We start from the raw sequence: 6,897 nt of genomic DNA on the forward strand, positions 1-6,897 counted from the left end.
CATTTACAAACAAAAATAATCTACTAGAGCTGTCACCCACTTCAGTTTGTGAATTGTCTTCATTCCCACTGGTGGAAATTATGGGAAATTCATTTGAAACTAAGAGCCTATGGAACAAATCTCTAGTTGGGCTATCAGCTCTCTTGTATGCAACTGGACTCTGCAATCTTTATGGGGGATGACGAGATTAGCAGAATGTGGGGCAGGAGGAAACTCTTGCTTAGTAGGCAAAGACTAAAGGGAACCAGCAAGCTGTGTGACACTTGGGTGGGCAGGGAGGTCTAGAAGGTTAGAACAGTGAGAATAATACAAGCTGGGCTCTCTGATTGGGGGTTGAGCCTATTGGGTTTAAAAAACAGCATCCAAGAGCATAAATCTCCTTGGTTCTCTTGTTGAGTTTATGAAACTGTGCATCAACCGGCATAATATTATCTTGTCTTGCCAGGTAACCTTTCAAGGCACATCTCGAGAACAGTAGTTCTTTCTCTGACGTCTTCTGCCAGTCTGTGCAATCCTCTTTTTTGCAGCTTCAGACGATTTTTGATTATTATTTTTTACAAAAAGGAAATACACCTCCTACACATTCACAATGCCAAAACCTTCTCCCCAGAAGTTCATTTGGAAAAACCACTATTCGTCCTTTCACTTGCAGACACTTTCCCACACTTGCAGAAAATGGCTGTGTGAGAGAGTAGAAGCATCTCAAAGTGATTAATCAAAGAGTTCCAACTTTCCTAGGTCCAGTTGCTTCTGGTGAGAAGTGTCGTCTTCTGTTACGGGCCAGAAGTCAGAAGTTATCCTCACCTAGGCAATGAGAATATTCTGCACCAGTTATCTGCTAGGATGATTGCTATTTTCAGTGAATAAACAACTGGGAAATGTCTCTGGCTTTATTACTTTCCTTAAGTGATTGAGCAGTGGGAAGTACTTGGCTGAAGTAAATAATGTGTCAGCTTTGAGGGTCTAGGTCACCCCAAAGGTGGAAATTCCCACAGTCCTTGGCCAATGGCCGTCTGTCAGTTCCTGGAACAAGTGCCTTAAGCAGACCCAATGAATGAAGAAGAAATTAAAATCCCATGCCGGCCAGACTCTCCAGCCAATCAACCAGTGAAATAATATTCTGTTCTTAGCCTATGAGGATGAAGAGTGCATCCCTGCTGACTGGTGAATTAGCATTATGAAATCTTTCCTCCTTTTATCCAAGGAAGAGTTTAAGGTTGCCGATTCTTCTTAGCCAATCAGCTTTCAAGATTCAGCACTGGGATTTCCACCCAATGAACAGGAGCACATGTCCTCTTTTTACCTGCTCATCTTCTTAGATCTCAGCCATTCAGATGTGTGACAGGTTCACAACCGAACATATCTTCTGCAGTCTGATTTTCCTGTTATGCAGTGGGTGGGAATTGCTTTCCCAGGGAGGTGTGGAGGAAGCCAAAAGTTTAAAGAAGGGTGTCCTTTCACAGCTGCAGGTGTATCTCCTCGGCTGAATCGTGGGCCATCCCTTTGTACGGTCACAGTTCCTAAAGCATACAAGAAGAGTGGGGGAATAGTATAATGAGATTGTTCTGCTCGTGTTTTTCCAGAAGAGTGAAGGAAATAGTACTTTACAAGGTTGTGGTGGACTTCCTTGAGAAAACAGCCACTCCTGTTTCACTGCCTGTCCAACCCAAGCCTGCCAGGTACATTAGGTGCCACACAGGAAATTGCAGATAAGATTATATTACGTTGTTTATTTAGAACCCCACCTTTATGGTGAGTTAGAGGGCTATATAGAAACCAAAGGAAGCAGAGACTCTTGGGTCCTCTACAAAGAGAGGAGGGTGTAACATACAGTGCAGTGGTAAGACTGCTGGGCTACGATCTGGAAGGCCAGGGTTCAAATGCCCACTCAGCCATGAAACTCAGTGGCTGACATGGGGCCAGCCACCATCTCTCAGCTTATCCTACCTCACAGGGTTGTTGAGAGGGTGAAATTAGCTTGGGGAGAACTTGGCACACCACTTTTTAGCTCCTTGGAGGAAAGTTGTGATATGAAAGTAATGATAAAATAAATATTAATTAAGGAGCCGTAAGTCAGGATGATTTTTTTTAAAAAAATTGTAAGGCCATCAAACCATCTTGGAGTCATGTTCCCATGCCACCCATTCATTTCCAGAGAAAATCCTGGACTATGTCCACCCGCTTTAGAGACGTCACACTTTTCAGTCAGGAGTTTTCTCATAATCTGCCTCTAAATGTCTGTGACAGGAACTGATAGGGAAAGTTTGCCCAACCTGTTGAATTTCTGCCAGCTTTAAAAGCACAAGAGCCACCCAAGCAAATGGGGAAAGGCAGGGAGGGGGGAAGCTGTGGTTCTAATCCATTAAAAAGCCTCCCCCTGGGGTGATGGATTATAAGAAGATGTAGCATAGATGCCTTTTACAATTGCAGAGAAGGCCAGCAACACAACAACTTCTGTCTCTGACACAGCTATTAAAGGTACAGGGTCCCCTACCTATTTTACAACTGGGTCACATCACTTTCCTCTCCAGCAGCCTGTATTCTTCCATCCTTCGTTCCTCTCCTTAACTCTGTAGGACTCAAACCTCCCTTCTCCAAAAACGCATGAGACCTAACTTAATAGCTGCTCCCCCAAGTTGCTTGGGTGTTGTTGTTTTTCGCCTTTACCAACACAGCAGGCACCAGCTCCTTTGCGAAGGAGTAACAAGCAAAAACCTCATGCTCTCCACCCACCCTTTCTTCTAGGAGACCTCGCTAAACTATCCACTTCATTCTTCCTTTTTCACACCGCATACCTGCTTGCTTAGGAGTTCCGGGTGTATATCCTCTTTTAAGTCCCCTGTTTATTGCTCTTCCTCATGAGATACTGTATCCAGGACTGTGCTCAGAGGGAAGCCATGGAATGCCCAACACACACACTCTCTCTCTGTCCACACCGACTTATGGAGTTGTCTTCAGCAGCTGCCCTTCCTGCGCTTGTTGCCAGGTGGAGAGTAGAAGCAGCTCACCGATCCCGGAAGCCCAGGGATTGATTATTTGCAAAGCACCTGTTAGGAGTCTGACTGCCAAGGTAGCTTAGAGGAATCGCCCTCCCCTGTAAGCAAACAATGCAGCCTGCGGAGAATTTTAATTAATGAGACAATTGCATACCAAGCAGGGGTGGGGTGGGAGAGAGGTGAGCTCTGGTTGTCCCCTTCATTTGCATGACTAGGGGTGCAGGCAACACCCCCTATTTTCTACTTGGCTCTTGGGATATCTGCATGATCAGATCACACTTGGAGCCGTGTTTCCAGACACAGGGCATTTATGCACAAACATTGCTTTGGAGTGTGGGTGGTAATACGCATTTAGTTCCCATTTGTTGCACCTGTATGCACTGTATCCCTCAAGGCTGCATGAAGGTGATTGTCCACTTCTCAAGAGCACCGATTGGCTGCTTTCTGTGATGTCATTCATTGTGAGTGATATAACTTCCCCTTTGTCCAAGTACCCATACGGTTTTGGAAATTTTTAAAATTTAATTTACATATCCTTAATTCTGCAGATGTTGTGTTTTCTCCTTGTCAACGATTTGGTGGTTGTGCTCAACTACCATTTCATTATAAATTGTGAAAGGGCAGTAAATTGACCTCACTCCGATGCTCCACCAGTTTGGGAATTTTAAACCTCTTTGGAGACTGTGAACAGGCCATAACTTATCAATAGCAAAGCATCTGCTTTGCTTGGAGGTCCAACTCTGAGGGCCTTCTGACAATTCCCTCACTGCAAGAAGTGAGGTTACAGGGAACCAGGCAGAGGGCCTTCTCGGTGGTGGCACCCGCCCTGTGGAACACCCTCCCATCAGATGTCAAGGAAATAAACAACCATATGGCTTTTAGAAGACATCTGAAGCAGCCCTGTATAGGGACGTTTTTAATGTTTGATGCTTTACTGTGTTTTTAACATTTTGTTGGGAACCGCCTAGAGTGGCTGGGGCAATCCAGTCAGATGGGTGGCATATAAATAATAAAATTATGATGATGATATTGATGCAGAAGATTCCAGATTCAATTGCTGGCCTGCAGGTAGGGCTGGGGGACCACCCTGACTGAAATCCTGGATTCCTGCTGCCAGTCAGTGTATACAGCACTGAGCTAGAATGAGCAACAGTAGCAAAGCAACAGTCTGGCGCTAATATGTCGTTTATATGTGCAGATAGGGATAGTGTGTTACTGTTATAAACAACTTTTGCAGAAACCTTTGCAAAGGCAAATTGCAACATTACCAGCATTCTGGTCTCTCATGGGACCTCCCCATTTCCCTTCTCAACCGTTCTGTCTGCCCAGGGAGATGTCCTACTACATAATTTGTTAATCAAATGGATCATCCTTTAAAATTTCTCTCTATCTCTCACACACACCTGTGTTTTGAATATATTTGGGCTTCATCTCTCTTTTACCTCCCTCCCACCCATCCCTTCTACACACACACAGAGGGAGGCCACCAGGCTTCTTGCTTGGGTGCTGGTTGTGTTTGCCCATCCATGGATAAGCAGATAGCATTCTGCAATAAACTGTGAAAAATTACAGCAATTTGCAAGAGCCCATCTGAGCCCAAGCCATGAATAACTTGAATGGGAGCTGGCTTTTCTGCCAATGTTCCTGGTGTCGAAAAAAACAAAACTTCTTCACATGTGAGGTTACTCACTGGCATGAGGAAACTATGCCCCGATCCTAGTAGAAAGAACACGAGACTCTCTGTTTGTGGCTCCAAGGAGGTGGATAATTGTCAACATTGCATACCAGTTTACTCTCTTTGGAAAGAATTGCTTATAGATCTTCTGCTCAAACAACCACCACAGTCCTGAGCTTTTACTAAATGACAAACGATAATGTTCAAATTGGGTCTGTTTGTGGTGGCAGCTGCAAAAATCAGATGCAATTTTGTTAAATTAAATCTGTGTTGCTGAGAAAATCATCTAAAGTAATCAGCTGCCTATGTTATTCTTCATTTGTTTTTCTAGTTGCAGTTATTTGCATCATTATGCCACCTGTCAAAACTGGATTCTTTCTATTTATTGTTTTTCTGTCCGAGTTATTTGTTACAGCAGTTTTTGCCATTTAAAACAAGGTGTTTGTACAGGCTGTTTACTTTGGGATTATTGCTCAGGTTTAATTTTATTTATTTATTTATAAATGCACTCCTACAATCTGTTTGTTTTCTGATCATTACTCTGGTTTAGATTGGTTTTTTTATTTATAGATGTATTTTCTGTCAGCAATCCTACAGGTGCAGGGAGAGTGTTCATTGCCCTTGGGAGAGCGTTAGAAAGTTCAGGTTGAAAGTGTGTTTTGACTATATGCAATTTTGGTTTTATGCGCTATTCCCAGAACGTAACCCCTGCATAAGTTGAGAGTTGACTTGTTTCTTTTGAACCAGCCTGCAAGAAAAGCAAGGGGCAAGGATGGTTGTCGTTTACACACCTTAAGCAATAACATGCCATTATACTAGTTTTTGTCTTCCCCCACAGATAAATGACACTGAACTCCAGTCCAGGCCCTCTTGGTCCCAGAATATTTCACATTTACATTTCAACAGTTTCCTTATCCTGGTACTTACTGGGTAGAGATGCACATGGCTGGGGAAAGGGGCGGGGATTGTGAGGTTAGGCTGAGGGAAAGAAAATGCAGAAAAGTACAGACATTGTTAAGTAACTAATTAGCAGCAGCAATTTGCAAATCATAAAGTGGAGTGGCTGTACATGTCCCAGAATTCTTTGCAACTCTCTAGGGCAGATGTGTGTAAGTTCCTCCGCAAGGAAGTTGATGGATGGCTGCAATGATAACTGGTTTTTCTGAGATGGTGGAGATGGGCTCCATGATATACACAACATCCAGGATTATAGACAGCATGCCAGAGAATACTGATTGCTGGAACAACAGGAGGATTTGTCCTATTTGTGGGCTTCTCATAGGCATCCACTGACCGCTGAGGGAAGATAGATGCCCAGCTGGCTAGATCTTTAGTCTGATCCATCAAGCCTCTCCTTATGTCCTTAAGGTTTCCTCAAATGAAGTCTGAAACTCACAGACCTAAAGCACTGATTCCTTGCCAATGCTATAGGGACAAAGAAAGCAGCATGACCTGTTCCGTAGAGATAATCTAACCAGGAAAATGAGAAACGACCAAACCCAAATCTGACCTTTAATCCTAGTGGTGCTGAAACAAAAATGTAAAACTATCTGGAAATCTGGAAGCATTTTTATTGAGTTTTTTTTTCTTTTTTAACCAGCACCAGGAAGCAAACTGCACCCCCAGCAAAGGAAAAAAAAACACACACTCCAAGGCAGGTAGAACCTGTTGTGTGAAATCTTTTCCTTCTACGGCCCCTTCCTGAATCTTCCAAGGAACTCTAGTGTTGTGGTTTCAAGACATACGTGGCCACTTACCATCCATCTTGCTGGACTTGGGGACTCTCTGCAAGGACTCACAAATCCAGTGGCCCACATTTGTTGCAGGACTTTTTTTTTTTGCTGAATTAAATTTATTTGGACAGCTGCATATTACTGCACAGCAGGGATTTGGACTAGATGATCCTCAGAGTCCCTTCCAAATCTATGATTCTATTATTCTTAGTAAATCTTTTAGATGGATATTGGCCATTGGGATAGACACTGCCATATAATATAATGCCGTATGAAGTGCTTGTACCGAACCACCATTTTAATTTAGGTCCCAGCAAATTGCAGAAAAGCAATGCATCAGTAGCCCTTAAAGGCTTTAGCCATGTTAATAGGCAGGAAAAAGTGCATGACCTTTGGTGTCTAGCTATCTGGCACCCAGATTTAGCACATCACACACACACACACACACACACACACACACACACACACACACTATAATTAACTTGCAAAGGAG

This window comes from Podarcis raffonei, chromosome 13, assembly GCF_027172205.1.
Source record: "Podarcis raffonei isolate rPodRaf1 chromosome 13, rPodRaf1.pri, whole genome shotgun sequence".
NCBI classification, from domain to species: Eukaryota; Metazoa; Chordata; class Lepidosauria; order Squamata; family Lacertidae; genus Podarcis; species Podarcis raffonei.